The sequence below is a fragment of the Sander vitreus genome, chromosome 4, assembly GCF_031162955.1.
Source record: "Sander vitreus isolate 19-12246 chromosome 4, sanVit1, whole genome shotgun sequence".
NCBI lineage: Eukaryota > Metazoa > Chordata > Actinopteri > Perciformes > Percidae > Sander > Sander vitreus.
In genome coordinates, this window is record NC_135858.1 from 27360965 (window position 1) to 27377319 (window position 16355).

A 16355-nucleotide genomic window follows, 5' to 3' on the forward strand; every position below is an offset into this window, starting at 1 on the left:
CTTTCATTGTCTGTGTGTGTGAAATCTCTGCGTTCTGGATCAGAACAAGCCCCTAACAAATCAGAAAGTATAACATTATAGATATGACAGAAAATACAGAAAAGCATAATAGTTCACCTTTAAATGTCTGAGTTTGCTGCAATATAACTGCAATCTCCGGTCTCGCTTTGTTCATCTGTTCTTGAATGTACTGAAGCGTGCGACAGAGTGAGCCATACCAGCATGCTGTTCGGCTGTGTAACGGTTGACATGGGTCCCCTCTAAATACACTACAGTGTGTACATAACACAAAGCTAATAGGCCTATATATGTTTGGTTGATCTCAAAAGCTCACACTCGACAATGCTCTTCCTTGGGTCGTCACCGCCAAGTGTGAAGTACATCAGATGAATAGTTGACAAGAAAATCAAAGGACAGTCGGCTGCATTCATCTCATATCCTCATTTGTGCCTCCAAATCACAACTCTGTCAGCCATTACCTAACGCCAATCAACGCCAATTTTTTTTTAGGGCAGAGGTTAACACTAGCTGTCAACACATTGCCCCTAGAGATATACATATAAAAAATTGGTCAAGTGATTTGGCCAATGATAATGAACCTTTCCATCATGGCAAAATGAAATATAGAATCTCTCAGTTCATTTTCGATTTCCAAGGTCTATGGACGTTATCAACGGCTGTAGACCAGAATGCCTCTGGATTAAATTGGATAGACCTACAATCAATCCGAGCGACGGACAAATGTTAACAGACTACAGCATGTAGAGATTAGCTGTGATGGTGTAGCATCAATGTGTTTGTGAACCAGTGTTGCAGTTTTTGCCATCAGAATTTTAAAAATAGTACTTCAACAGAAAGCTCCACAGCTGCAGCCATCTTGGTTGTTTTCGAAAATTCATCAATGGCGCTCCTCTTTACTTAGCTAAGTTTATGCTCACCATAGGGTCCCCGCAGCGAGGGCGCACGAGCCAAAAAAGTATTTTGCAAAAAGCACAAATTGTCAGTCATCGTACCAGACCTGCCCCATATAGGATACATGGTTGTGATTGGCCTGACCACGGTCTGGTCGGCTGGAAGTCTGTCTGAACGGGAGGGGGACCAGACGTATCTGCCAGAGCAAATAAAACTGAAAAATGAGCTTGCAGATCAGTCTGGTTCCCAGGCTACCTGTAAGTAGCTCCACAATTAACATTGTGGAGTCTTTCCGCTTCCTGGGAACTACCATCTCCCAGGACCTCAAGTGGGAGCTGAACATCAGCTCCCTCGTCAAGAAAGCACAACAGAGAATGTACTTCCTGCGGCAGCTGAAGAAATTCAACCTGCCAAAGACAATGATGGTGTACTTCTACACAGCCATCATTGAGTCCATCCTCACATCCTCCATCACCATCTGGTATGCTGCTGCCACAGCCAAGGACAAGGGCAGACTGCAGCGTGTCATTCGGTCAGCTGAGAAGGTGATTGACTGCAATCTGCCACCGCTCCAGGACCTTTACGCCACCAGGACTCTGAAGCGTGCTGGAAAGATTGTGGCCGACCCCTCCCACCCCGGCAACAAACTCTATGAGCCACTCCCCTCTGGCAGGAGGCTGAGGTCCATCAGGACCAAAACCTCACGTCACAAGGACAGTTTTTTCTCCTCTGCCACTAGCCTTATCAACAAGGCCCGGAAACCACCCTGACTCTCTCCACACCCCCCCTCTGGCTCTACATGCCACTGTACTTAATCTGCTCTTTTTATCTTAATTCTTACTCTCTTATTTTTAATACATTCTCTGTGTGTATAAATATATTTATACTTACATTGTTTGTTCTGTTTAACCTGCTTGTTTAACTTATTTTAGAGAATGTCTGACGTGCACCTACAACACCAAAACAAATTCCTTGTATGTGTAAAAAACGTACTTGGCAATAAAGCTTTACTGATTCTGATTCTGAAGTAAATAAGAAAAGAAATGTATTAAAAGCCAAGAGGCAGAAAGGTGGAGCTAAATGATCATCATTATGTCGAATTAGAGCAAAAATCAAACCTCTGGTACACAAATCTGTGTAAGAAATGTAAAAAACAAATCCCTATTTTTTCTTTTGTTTTTTTTTAAAGGTGAACAAACACAAAATGTCCATACACATGACAAAGGTAGGTCAGCTGAGCCAGGGTCTACCTCTGCAGCACAATGGACGACAGTTTGGGTAATCATTTTTTTTATTTGAATATCGTTCTTTTCCTCATCAGACTTGTTGCCAGTGTTAACATTAGCGTGTCTGTCTAACTATTCAAATCATTCACCAACCTTTTCTTAACGATACAAAATGCTCGGCCACAGATGCAGCATGAGAACAACCTTATTCACTCTGAACATTTATAAAGCTGACGTGTTATAAAAAGTTTTTGAATACCTGCATGAATTTCCACTGGCCTAAAATGTTTACGACAAATTCACATAGTACAACACACTAATATCTTGAATAATGATAGTGAAAACATTGAATAAATGATACCACAAAGTGTGATACATTTAGAATAAATGTACTATTAAGTGCAAAAGAGACACAAGATACCATCGGGATATTATAGAAATACCATGGACACCATTACAGACCATTAAACTCATTAAGCAACGTGTACAGTCTGTATAATATTAGTGATGTCAGGACACTGAAAGATCAACTGTACTGGAATACAGTATTAAGCCCTAGGCATAAGGGGTGGTACAAAATAACAGGAACACCTGGCCTCCAATACAATAACACTGCAATCAACACTATTAAGTTTTAGAGTTGGTGACAGGCAGGCATTGACAATGGATTACATTAAACAGTAATATGTTCCTGTTGTTTGCATTTCGTAGGGCCAAATTTGTTAAGGTGGTATTACAATTGCTAAACACTCAGTAGGCTGTTTGCACTGTAGCCTGTCAAAATACTGTAGCCATTTAAAGGATGATTCTTCACCTTCGAATTTTCACTGAGAGCCAGAGCTGCTGCTGTTACCCTCCACGAACTCCTTACACTGTGTTCCTTTATTTCCACCGCCGCGTGCACTCCAGCGATCGCTCACGGGCACGCGCGTGAAGAGAGAGAGAGAGAGAGAGAGAGAGAGAGAGAGAGAGTGTGTGTGTGTGTGTGTGTGTGTGTGTGTGTGTGGGGGGGGGGTTAGTAAGGCTGAGTCTGTGTGCCCATGAGAGCCGGTTTAGATACCAACCAACCAACTCGTGAAATGGGTAGTGGGGGGACAGCCCCTTAATGATACATTCATGTGCTGCTCGTAAATCTTCCCTTCCTACTTTGAGAAACTGAAAACACTTTCGTATCACTTGGCGGAGCCTTTAAGTGCTTATATGGTAGGCAGTTGATTAAAAAAACGGACCCTGGTAGCTCTGCTAGTATGCTTTGTGGCCCAACGATGAGGAGAAATAGTGCCCCGATGCATGTTAGAGTTGACTTCATGTAGTCTGTACCAGCGGATTTTGGAAAGATGCACCGATGTCACAGTCCGCATCACTTCCAATTCCACTTGGTGCCGTTTCGCTCGCGTAGCGCGCACTTGACAGAGTGACTTGACAGTCAGAGGCGGGCCCTAATGCAGGAGGAGGCAGGCCGGTGTTTTTCCACTGCCGCGGATGTCTCATGTCCCCCCTGTTCCGAGAGACAAAGGTCAGAAAGAGAGGCTTATAAACACTCTAAAATATAGTCCACCGACGCGTCCAGCCCTCAGTCGCTCTCACGGACACAGGAGGACACGGACAAGACGAACCGTGCAAGGGACCACGCTCAAAGGACATTAAAAGGACAAAATAATATACAAAATTACATCTACAGAGCAGGTAAAAAAACCCTACTACATCCTCGTTGCACACCTCTGAAGCAGGGTTTGGAGGGGTGACTGTGATACTCGTAGACATTTTATTATGAATTTTTATTAGAAATTATGATTTGAATGCGTTTATTTGTATCTGTATTGCGTCTGAATGATATTTTTTGTGTGCAAACCAAGAAGAGGGGCAGTTAGGTGGAGTGTATGTGCAGGTATGAATGGATAAAATCAATTAGCAGTGCTTTATTGTGTGAATTGGTGGTTTTACTGGTGACAGTGTGTGCGCAGGTAGGGAAGCTGAGATGTAGATTTGGATACAGGCGGCTATCTCTCTCTCTGTCTGGCTGTCTGTGCGTTGATTCCTGTGCTAGTGGGTTTGCAATTTCTTAAAAAAAGCGTTACATGCAACCAAGGTGATTTTTATTTTATTTTTTTCCCCCCACGTTTTCCTCATGTGTTCGGTGCAGACTATTGCCCACACGCGTGCTTCAAATGCTTTTGAGAGATATGTTTTATTAATGTATTTTTTTTTGGGGACGTAGAGCAGTCCATGTTTTAGACTTTCAGGTCTTTAGTGGGTGTTTTCTTTTATAGGCTACAGTACAGCCTGTCTACTTTTTCACATCTGTATATACGTGTAGGCTATTCTATCGAAAGGAAATGGTGAAGTAACTTATTCTTTATTTGTTTGACTTCATGTCATTTAAATCTGTTATTGAACTGTACCAGAAAAGGGAAGTGGAGCGCGTATAGTGGTGAGAAGGCGAAGACGCTCGTTCAGTCGCACGTTGCACATCGTGCGCTGCCTCTTTCTCTCTCTCTCTCTTCAATTCATTATAATTTTAGCATGGGAAACAGGCGATTACATTGCAAGCAAGTGTGAAATATAAACAAAAATGTAGGCTACATCTCAACAATCTTTCTCAATCCAAAATGCTTTATTGGCACGAATGTCTCTCTCTCTGTCTCTCTCTCTCTCTCTCTCTCTCTCTCTCTCTCTCTCTCTGTCGGATCTCTGTTTCATTTTTTTGGTGAACAGCCAATTTTTTAATTAATACTTTTGGCCATACATACGTTGTTGACAGTGCATGGGAAGTATAGCCAGTTCCCAACATCAAGTACACCTCATATGTCAAATGCATGTAAAAGTGCATCATTCTTGAAACACAAGTCTGCCTTAATAATTATGGTTGCTGTATTGAGCCTTCATTCTTGGTTCAGTTAGTGGTGTCTCTTTTAGTTTATATGTGTGGCTGTCATACGTCTTGTAATGGCCGAAAAAGATAAAGGCTTAATGAAGGTTGCAAAGTTTCTTCGGTGGTGTTGGGTTGTGATAACAGTCCATTTTGGATGGATGAGTTTCAACGTTGGAAAAGTACCCGGAGTTGTTAATGTTCAGAGTCCAACAAACCTATAATGGATGGTTTGTTGGCAAAGAGCGCCGTACAAAACATTCGGGCAGCCAGGTATTGATAGGCGGATACAATCTAGTTGGCAAAACATGAGTTTTAGTTCTTTGAACATTTTTTTGAATTGAAGTTCTTGCATATAAAGTTATTCATACCATTTCAAATTTTTAAAAAGTTAGGCCTGGATAGTTTTGATAAGCTGTTTCGAAACTGGATTTAGAGTCAACACAATGTTATCAAACTCCAACCAGTAGTTGCAGATTGACCATGTTGTGTGTCACAGTACATACTCTACAAGGTAAGACTCACATGGGCTTTTGAAAGGTTTATTTTTCATTTACAGCTGTCAAATGCTGGTATTTTGTACCCCAAATCGCAAGGAGTCAAATCTTTTTTGCTATTGTAATGTTTGCAGGATGGAAAAGCCCCTGAAACAGAATTTTAGAGCTTCATGGGTCAATAAAACTCTCACCAGAAACCTGCAAATGAAGTTCTTGTTGGTAAGCAACACTTTCAAAGATGGCCACCAACCACATTTAGTCAACATTTGAGAGAAATGTAGACAGTGGCAGATAGAAAATTCTGACACAGTGTAACATAACATTTTTGGGAATCTTTTGTTGTAGCTGTCGTTGGCATTGACTCTCCCATTTGTTTTCACTCTGGATCACACATGACGTGTGTGTGTGTGTGTGTGTGTGTGTGTGTGTCGAGCTGATGTGTGACATTCTTTTGAATCGGCCACTGTGAGCTCAGGATCGCATCAGAACTTTAGCATCTCAGGGTTGACTATAATACTCTCTTTGTGTCCTGTGGTTGGTTCTGTAGGCGGCACACTTTCTCCTGCTGCTGAGCCAGTCATTCTCAGTTCTTCATCTGATTATGAAAAAGGCATTGCTTGAACACATGGAATGCATCACTTCCTCTGTTGCATGTTTACAGTTGCAAACTTAACGGTTTCATGGACTGGAAACATTAGATTTTTATGCCAAATGGGCATTTAGTGGAGTGAAAAGGTACTGTCCATTTTGTAGTTTGAGTGTCTTCTTGTCAGTCTGTCAAAGCATTTAGTAGTTTAAAGTATTAACTGCAGTCTTGTTTGCTGTGAAAGAATTGATTAACTAAGTAACCTGAGGTAAGTGAAATCTCAGCAACAAGCATGCCACAGTACTTTCTCTACAAATGAAAACTGAGAGAGAGCCTACAGTGAATAAAATCATCAACCAGTTACACTGCAAGAGCTGCTGTCAGACTTGCAGTAAATGAGTGTGTCCTTAATATCCGCTCTTTAATGAACCTTCACTGCTACTGTACACATGAACCAGCATGACCCACAAACACTCGCACAACTGCCCCTTTTCAATCCTGTATCATTTTCTATAATTGTGTTGTAGTTTGAATAAATAATTGTGGTCAACAGCTTTTGAAATATTGTATTTACCTACGCAGCTGAAGGTTAAAGCAGTAAAGCTGTGGATTTACAGCCAGCTCTCATGGGAGGAGAGGGTTTGATGCTATTAAAAGGAATGCCAAGCGCACATCTTCATGCAGGATGATGGAAGTCAGTCAGTGTTATGGAAGGTGACCGACTATAACGGACCAGCGCCTCCTCGTCGTCATCACACCCGTTTATCGACGGATGATTGATATGTTGGAAAAAATGGATCTTCAGAACAACCAGAAATGTGAAGTAGCAAGCAAACGCAACCTTTTTAAGTGAAAGATTTCGTAGAAAGTTTGACCATCCAGCTACAGTTCCATGACAACTGAACAAAGTCAGCTGCTGCTGAAGCACGGCCGAAAAACTCCAAAACAAGTGAGTGGGTGCATTTTTTTTCTTTTTTTTTTATTTCTGCAGTGATCATTAAAACAACATGAAGGTGGGAGAAGCAACCTTATGTGAACGATCCAGTTCCACGACAACTGAGCAAACGCAATCTGCTGATGAAGACTGTGATATGGTCAAAATGCTCCACAGCAAGCGAGTGGGTGAACCTTGGGTCGTAGTTTTGTCGGCTGCTGTTTCCAACGTCAATGACAATTGCTCTTCACAAGAAATGTAGGGAAGCACCGAATCCAGATTTTGATCCAAGCAATATCCAAAATATTACCAGCAAAACTGGTGGTGGTCTGGTTAACACAAGTTTTTAGCAGTGACTGTCCTTCCTTTGCCCGTACCTGTAGTTAAAAAGCCCAATATTTGGGGGAATCCGAATCCTGGATTCGGTGCATCCCTGAATAAGTGTGATATTTGTCTGGTATTTAGGGGATAATTTTACCAGTCCAATGCCTGTCTTTCGTCTGTCAGTAAAGAAACGCCAACAAGTCCTGCTGCTGAACACTTTTAAAATAGGTAATGTATGGAACTTTTGATTGTGTTCATTATAAATCAATCTGCCAAATATTTAAATTATTAAAATAATATTATAAATGATATGTCCCATCACAATTTTGAAAAACCTGCAGTTACAACAAATTGCTTGTTTTGTCTAACAGTCAAACCCTAACCTAAACAGGTTCAGTTATCACATACTGTAAAGCAAAGACAGCTGAGGAACTGGAACAATTCCTTTTTTTTTTTCCTTATAAATCTTGTGACTCACATGACTTACTGCCACCAGAATATTTTGTGATCTGACTCATTGACCGTGTTTATGTGAAATTTGCAAGTAAGCAGTTTGTACTTCCCACATATCTGATATGTCATGAATGCAGGCTTAAAATGATTAAAGCTGGCACATTCTTGCAGCCAGCAGGTAATTCATGATAAACCCCAGCTTGGTACTAAACTGACTCAGTTAGTATAAGAGCAGGGATCTCTGTTAGGGAAAGCCTCTGAACAACTCTTTTTGGGAAGGTTTGACCTGACTGATACCGATGTTACACATATTGGTCTGTTTTCAGATAATTTCATGAATGCCAAGTCACATTCTCACACAGTCTACGTACATACAAATCTTAGTTTAAGTCGCGGAGTGTGTTGTAATGTTGGCAGTGTGTGTAAACCGGACTGAAGCATATTGACCTAAATGACATGACATTTAGTAGACTACTAGAATGAACATTTTTTAAATTTTTTTTTTATTAACAATAATCAACAGTGACTATTGATTCTAGTTGGATAAGCCTGAAAGCTATGCAACTCTGTTTATCTTTAACTTTTTATACTTCCTGTTATCTGTTTCTGCCTCTCTCGCACACTCATTCTGATACTCTTCTACACTTTACTGTCTGTCACCCTGTGCTGTCAATAATCTCGCTCAGTTTCTGTATCTGTCACTTCTGTGCGTAACTCACTTTTCTTTCACTCTTTTTAGTAACCCTTGTCTGTAACTGTATACCCCTCTGCCTTTTTTCTTTTTAGCTCCCCTTTTCTCAGTTAATTTTTAACAGCTCTTTCTTTCACCAACTTTGTCCCTCTGCCCCTCACCCATTTCTCCCTCTTGTTTTTCTCCCCTTCTCTCAATGACTCCCTCCTTTTTATTTATTTTTTATTTTTTTTCTCTTCATGTCCCATCGTTTCTCTCACACACTTTACACACAGTAAAGTCTGTCTTTCTATTTCTCTAAAATGAAATTGACAAAACGGGACAAGGAGATATGTGGATTAAGGCAGAGGATTAAAGAAGCGTGAGGACATGGGTAAGAATGGGAACAGTGGAGGAGGACAGGAGGAGAGACCAGCATTAGATGAAGAAGGCAGGTAAAGGAGAGGGAGTTAGTTGAAAGAGGAAGAGAACACGAGGGGGAGGGTAAATGTGTTAGAAACACGAGTGATAGATGATGAAATACATTTTTAGAAATGGAAAACTAGAAGGAAAAAGATGAGGAGAAAATGGGTGATTGAGAGGGATTTGGAGGAGTAAAATGTTTCAGCTGAAAAATAATGACATTTAACATTCTTTAGGCTAGAATCATATTCATAAACTAACAAGAAGGAAGGCCTAAATAGCTTATTTGCATATATGAAACTTTAACGTGATCAAAACGGAAAGGAAAAGGACAAGATTGGAAAAAGAGGAGGATGAGGAGTGAAAGAAATGTGGAGCAGAGGAGTGGATTTAATAGGTGGTCAGCCCAGTGGAAATGTACATGGTCTTAAAATAGGAGTGTGTGTTATGTAAGTGGTTAGAAAGTGTGTGTGAGTGTGAGATATCTTGGCTGGGTTCTGAAGTCACTACATGAATCTTGGCCCAGAGATCACACACATGCAGACACCAAACAATGAGTCTCTATGTTATACACCAAGCTTATGGCCTGCGCTTTAAATCGTCCGCCAGTTCATTTTGATTCCCATGGCCGGTATCGCTCTCTGGACGGCATTTTGTAGGCAACCGTGCAACACAAACCGCTGTATCACTGCTCTGACTTTTACCACCTTCATAACTTCAAACAACTCTCTTTACTTGAATCTGCAAATTCCTTGTCCAACAACCAAACTTCAAAACAATATGGTGACATCTTCTACTTTGGGTCTTCTGATGGAGCTTCTTTGGCTGGCACTTGCAACTACTTCTGCTCATGCTCACCACTCAGTTCCATCCATCCTCTGCTGCCTATCCAGGCCGGGGTGGCAGGCAGCGGCAGCAAAGTAATCAAGGTAGCCCATGTATCCTTCTACCCACGCACGTCCTCCAGCTCTTCCACACCTAGGGTCAGGGTCTTCCACTGAGTATCCATCCAGTTGGTTTTCCTGGAACACCTCCACAGGGAAGTGTCCAGGAAGCATCCAAATCATATGTCGGAATAACGTATCCATGTCCATTGCCCAAAGCTCATGACCATAGATGATCACCCAGATGTGTGTGTATGGCCTAGTCAATACACAAGGTCCACTTGTAGGCACAAGGCTCACTATGTACTGACAATGGGAGGCAACAATAAAAAGGTGGAATTTTTAGTATTGTTCAACCTGGACCCTATTTTCCCATGTATTTGTGTCCAAATGACTAATGTGAACAAAAATCTTTGAAATTGGTCCAGTATTGTGTGAGAACACAGCCGTGAACTGGGCAATTTCCGTCCACTAAAAGTGCTTGTTTTTGCTTTTTATTTGTTTAGTTTGTTTAGTGTCGGACTACATTATTTAGAGATGGATAAGTTGCCACTATACTTCCATGCTTTTGTTTGTAACTTACTGATGCCAGGTCAACATAACTTTAGCTAATAGCATAAGCTTACCTCGGCTCTGTCTGCAGCTCTCCAATCTTGGAACAGCAACCTTTTTTAGAAAAATGTGCTTTGGTATAGGATTTCTTATCCACTTTGGTTGGCAGTAGACATCCTGGTCAAACTGGTTACTGCAAACCCAATGGTCTGCAAGGCGCAGTGTATGTATCAGTGTTAGGATCCATTTGTAGCTGTAGCACATTTCACAACTTCTGCCTTTCTGTATCCAAAGGTGTGTAAAAGGTTGTTTTTTTGTTTTTTTTGGGGGGGGGGGTCTTCTCCCCTTTATTTGATAGTGACAGGAAAGGTGGGAGAGAGATGGGGGATGACACACGGCACATGGCCACAGGTCGGACTCAAATCTGAGCCGCTGCAAAGGACTCAGCCTACATGGGGCGCACGCTCTTACTGGGTGAGCTAGAGGTTAACCATGTGTGTAAAAGCTTTTATGGAACCCGACAAGGTTGAAGGAGGATTCAGAAACATAAAGTAGCAAAGTATTTATTTATATTAAAACACACGGAGTACATCTTTAATAATTTATATTAATGCATCTGTATTGATTGTGGATCTCATTAACTTTTATCCTACTCTTCTGTATCTCCCCTGTCTTCTCCCTCTTGTTTAGCAACATAGATATTATATGTTGTGGATGGCTGAATGTGCCAAAGAAGAGCACAATGTGAAAAAAGGCTGAAGTCTTGGAAATCAACCTTTTTTGAAATACAACTCTTTGTTAAATGTTCTGGCATGTTTTACTTTATTTGATTGCTTTTCCTTGGAGAAAAATGGATTAGAGATGGGGGGAAACAAGGATGTTTTTTTGTCTACTGTTAACATTGTTTTGTGCCCTGTTACCAAGCCTGTGGAAGTCTCCTTTGATATGTTTCACCCATAGTTTAAGTAGTAGCTGTTATGCAGGTGAGTTAAAGGCTTACGTGGAATGCCACAAGGCTCAATTATGGGTCCTCTACTTTTTTAATCTTTACGTGTTACTACTGGGGGGGGGGGGTCATTATCAGTATGAGAAAGAGAGCCCACCTGAAGTTGGATTACCATTAATAAATGAGCGAAACACATTTTCTGCCTGAAAGGGGACTGCACGATATGACCTAAAAATCACGATTAATTGCAAATTTTACCTCTAATGATAAATGAACGATAATTAAAAAGAATTGTGATTCGCTGATGGACACTGCATTTAAATTTTTTTTAATGCAGTTTTAAAACATTTTGCATGATACAAATGTAAATAGGCTATACAATCTATTTCTTAATTTCTAATTAACTTGTTAGTCCTAACTTTGAACCAGCAAGTTGCGTTTTAAGCTCCTTTTTTTTTCTGCATGTGGAGAGCTACGTGACGCATGAAACTATAGTGATGAGGACCAGCGAGTTAAATCGGCAGTCCGAGAGTATACCAGGCAGACACACAGATGACAACCTGCAGGTGGAAACGAGCTCAGACATGCATAACGCGGGCATGTTTCGCAAGCAGTTTCAGAAAAGTGGCTGCATGTGTCCGACAATGCAAAGAACATCAACACCAGTACAAGCCTACAGCTGTCCGGACACGGAGTGAGAACATTTAAATATTAGGGGTGCATGATATATCGACTCAATATCGTTATCGCGATATCACGTTCTGTGATATTATACCGAAAGTCTCGCGATAATTATGTGATATTTTGTTTGCGTTGCATCCCGCCCGACACGTACCCAAAGAGTATAGAAGCAACAAGAGGCGAAACTCAATAGAACGTTGTGTAACATTCAGTCCAAGATGGCGGAGCTGCAGTTCCATTGAGTTTCGCCTCTTGTTTCTATACTCTTTGATGCACCTCTCGAAAAATGCACATCCCTTGGTAGCGTTGTTTTTACCACTTATTTCCTGGTTCTCTTTCTCCATAAACATGAAATCAAGGAGAGGGTTAGTTTTTCCTGCTCCAGATTTCCCACAGTGGTCAGAAAGAACAGGGGAGACACTTTGTTTCTCTCACTGTGACTCTAGAGTCGCTACTCACTCCGAAGAAAATCGGCATTACTCTCTCACTTCTTCCTCGCTCTACCACACACACACACATGCCGGCTCGACGCACACACCAGAGCACGTATAAACATCAGCTGTGTGGAGCCTCCGCAGAACCATAAAACTAAGCGAAAGAAAAGAGGACCTAAAGAGAGCGAAAAGTGGAGCAAAAAGAACACAAAAATAAGAAAATGAGTGTTGCTCTGGGAGACGACGAAATAACAGAGATTGAAAGGAAACTTTAGAGGCCAAAAATAACCTACAGTCATATATACAAAAGAGAGCGACATGCACTCGCTTGTGGGCGCTCCTGGGCGTGCCTAGCCTACCCCTGGTTGCTTGGCAACAGTAAACAGAAATTCTCCGGTGCTACCTTAAACCACGTCTTAAAAGTTATTTTAAAAGTATTTCTCGATAAAAGTAACACAATATATGAGATTAAATGCCAAACCTACCAGATATATACATAAATACGATGTCCTGAAGCATTTTCCGCCATCTTGAATTATTTTCTTCGACTCGCTCGAGCCACTGACGTACGTCGCGCTGCCTTCACTCTGATTGGCAGTCGCTCGTGGCCAAACGGCCACTCCCAGAGTGATAGGGAAAGACATTATATATTTATAATCTCTGACATTTATATCTCTATAACTCTGGCCACTCCCATTGAAAATGAATGGTAGCCTGTCGCTCTGTCTCTTGTAGCTAATGTGACTGTAGGGTAATGCCTCCTCCTCGGTAGCTTGGAAATACTTTGGCTTCAAGCCAACAGATGTGCATTGCATTGTTTTTTTTATACTGTAGTGTATATACAACCAGTACAACATGTTCTGTTCTATAGACATGCTCTTTATCTATTTATTTATTTATTTATTTATTTATTTTATACTGTCCAACCAGTAAAACATGTCCTGTTCTGTAGACACATGTTGTACCAGTCCAATATGACCGTCGGTTGAAATAAATCTTGTGTTGTAAGAAAACTTGTTTTTTGTTATGAATCTATTTTGATGTGTTTTCCCATAACTTTGGTAATTTTACATATGTTAAAAATATCGAAATTAATATCTATCACAATATTCATTATCTATCGCAATATCAAATTTTTTCAATATCGTGCACCCCTAATACATATACACAGACAGACCGACAGACACCTGCACACGCGATAGAATGTTTTTGTTTGTTTTTTAAGGAGAAAGTAGGCCTATCAACAGAAATAAATTGTCATGGGAAAAATGTGTCGAACAGCTTCAGAATTGTGATACATTTTCGGTGAATCGTCCAGCCTTAGATTGTAGCTGTTTCTTTTATGTGACTTATTGTAGCTGTTCATTACTATCCACTGCTGTCAGCAATTTGTCACAGACATAATGGAGTCCACTGTCTCGCCAAGCAGGAAGTGATACACACAAAAAGTGAGTGGTTTCAGTTTCCTCAGTTTTATTAATTAACTGTCTAGGAAGTTAGTCATGAAGAGAAATGCGTTTGTGAAATCATTAACTAGTTTAAGGGATCATTAGATCCTCTATGAGATAGATGGCATACACACTGTAGACATAGACATCCACACACAAAGTTGAACTCTGGCCGAAAAAGCAAATGTTGCTGGGCAGATTTGTACGATGCAAAAAAGAAATGGTTTAAGCTGTAAACACCAGAAAAGGGATTTTTTTTTTCTCTCCCCTTTTTGTATTCAATGGCTCTCTCATCCACTTGTCTTTTCGTGTTTCGTCATGTTTTCAAAAAATGTAGCTTCTGTGTCTAGAATAGTTTTTTATAAATTGATCTAAAATGTAGTCCTGTCCTCGGTCCTGCCCTTTGTAAACATCATGCAGAAAGTCAGACAGTGAATGAATGAAAGAGACAAAGTAAGAGAAGCTGAGGGTACAGCAGTCTGGCAGATGGAAAGAGATGAAGATGACATTTTCCACAATGACGGACATCTGCTGACTACTAAGTATGTCTGGCTCTTCTCTGTCTCTCTCTGTCTGTCTGTGTCTCTCTCTCTCTGTGTCTCTGTCTCTCTCTCTGTGTCTCTCTCTCTGTGTCTCTGTCTGTGTCTCTGTCTCTCTTTGTCTGATTGCCATTGTCAGGTGGAAATTTACAGCTCTGGTTGTGTCATTGTGTCCCTGATCACACTGCTTAAACATTCAGACCAATCGCAGAGTCACATTTAACAAGTTCGATAGGTATGGGAGGGAAGAGGAGGGTTTAGTTTTTCAATTTAATTTCTCTATTAGAATTTCTTGCACATACACAAGACTAAATAGCCATGACGTAAACCATTAAATGGCCATTTTAAAGTGTGTTAGTTTTGGCTTTGTTTAGCTGTAACTCTCATTCAGGGCAGGTACATAAAAAAACAAAACACTGAGCGACTCTGGGGGACACTAAATTACTTGGTAATGTTATTGGTAAACTCTGAATCACATCCAAAATGGAATTGGCTATTAGAACTGGTGTGATCGTTTCTATTTTCACATTGTCTAATTGTTGTTACTCGAGATTGCCGAGAACTGATCCGATCTCCAGTAGATGGAGGCTTGGCTTAATCTTTGACGGGGCTTTGAAATAATCAAACCTTTAAGCTTTCTGCAAGCAATACAGTCAGTTATGTGAATACACATTTACAAGCGAGTGTGAAAATTTAATTTAAAATATTTAAACATTAAATCTATTTAATAGCATGCTGCCAGTGTCTGAAGCTTCCCGCTCACTTCCGCCAGCAAAAGTCTGCTGTGGTGTCTGCGTTTACTGCAGACATCTTCAGTGACATGGTAACAGAGCCCGTTGAAAATCAGCAAAGTGAATTAATCTTACAGTATGAAGCGCAGAGCAAAGTTTGGGTGAGCAGGCTTGTGGAGAACAGCGATGCAGGGTTTCAGATCCACGGAAAAGAGACGGAAAACCCACACATCACTTGTGCTGGTGGGCATGCTGCTCCACCAGAAGCCATATTCTCAGAGAAAGTTTGCCTTAATCTCGGCGCAGGGTAAACCAATCGTCGTTAATGCCTTCATTCGTCGATAAACAATCTGATCACCAGTCAGCACAAGCCTAATCAGAACCCAACCCTAATCTAATACAAAATGTCATCTGGTGTTCAGCATCACTGTTCTGTGTCCCTTCTTCAGTTTAGTTTATTTGGCCAGATCACAATGATGCCATTTAGATCTGAGCTGGCATAACAATAACCACACTGAGCAGTACGAACAAAGGGGCCAAATGCAAAAATCAACCAAGTAAGCTTTTCTTGCGCGATAGGAAGCAAACCACAGTAGGTGGGATTGCATCCTTAGAGTGGAGTCAATTGAAGAAACTGCTGTATCTGGTCAGATTTGTAATGTACCGGAATTAAACTGATTATCATTACAGGCTATACTTGCTTTGGTAACAAGTATCCCATCAGTGAAGCCAAGAGTGTGGCTTTGTGGTTAGGTAATGATATTGTGTGTACATATGTAATGGCTTGCACTAACAGTTTACATGATTGCGGGAAGCCTAATTTATCTTGGTATGTGCGCACTCATACCTTGCCAGTATATGCAAACCTGAGATGAACAAAGAAGCCAAGCCACAAGAATAAGCTTGAACCCACAGAGCCATCTCGGCTACTTTATGAGTGGCTCACAGTAAAGAACAGGTTATAAGTGCTACAAAACATCAAACATGACATTGTTAATGCAATCTGTCTTTAATCCATTAAGGATCAATGCTAGTATGCTGTAATGCAGGAAATGGTTTGCCAGGGACCAAAGTTACCCTCTTACTTTTGAAACAGGCTTCTGGCAGTTTGGAATTGATAGAAAGGTATTCATGGTAAACATCATCAATGCTTCAAATGTAGTGGAAACACTTAAACTTTATGTTCCTGGAAATCATGAATGTCAGCATTACACTCCTTGGGCCGAGTTTACATTAACTGTACATG

General features: G+C 40.9%; 1 protein-coding gene across 1 annotated transcript in view; it reads left to right on the forward strand.

The window, feature by feature from the left end:
* Nucleotides 1-3457: 3457 nt before the first annotated feature.
* LOC144517255 (sodium- and chloride-dependent taurine transporter-like) overlaps nt 3458-16355 on the forward strand; it is a 38902-nt gene continuing 26004 nt past the window's right edge. The window contains exon 1 of the mRNA XM_078249258.1: nt 3458-3824. The gene's annotated coding sequence lies outside the window, so the exon portion shown is untranslated. The remainder of the gene's footprint in view (nt 3825-16355) is intronic.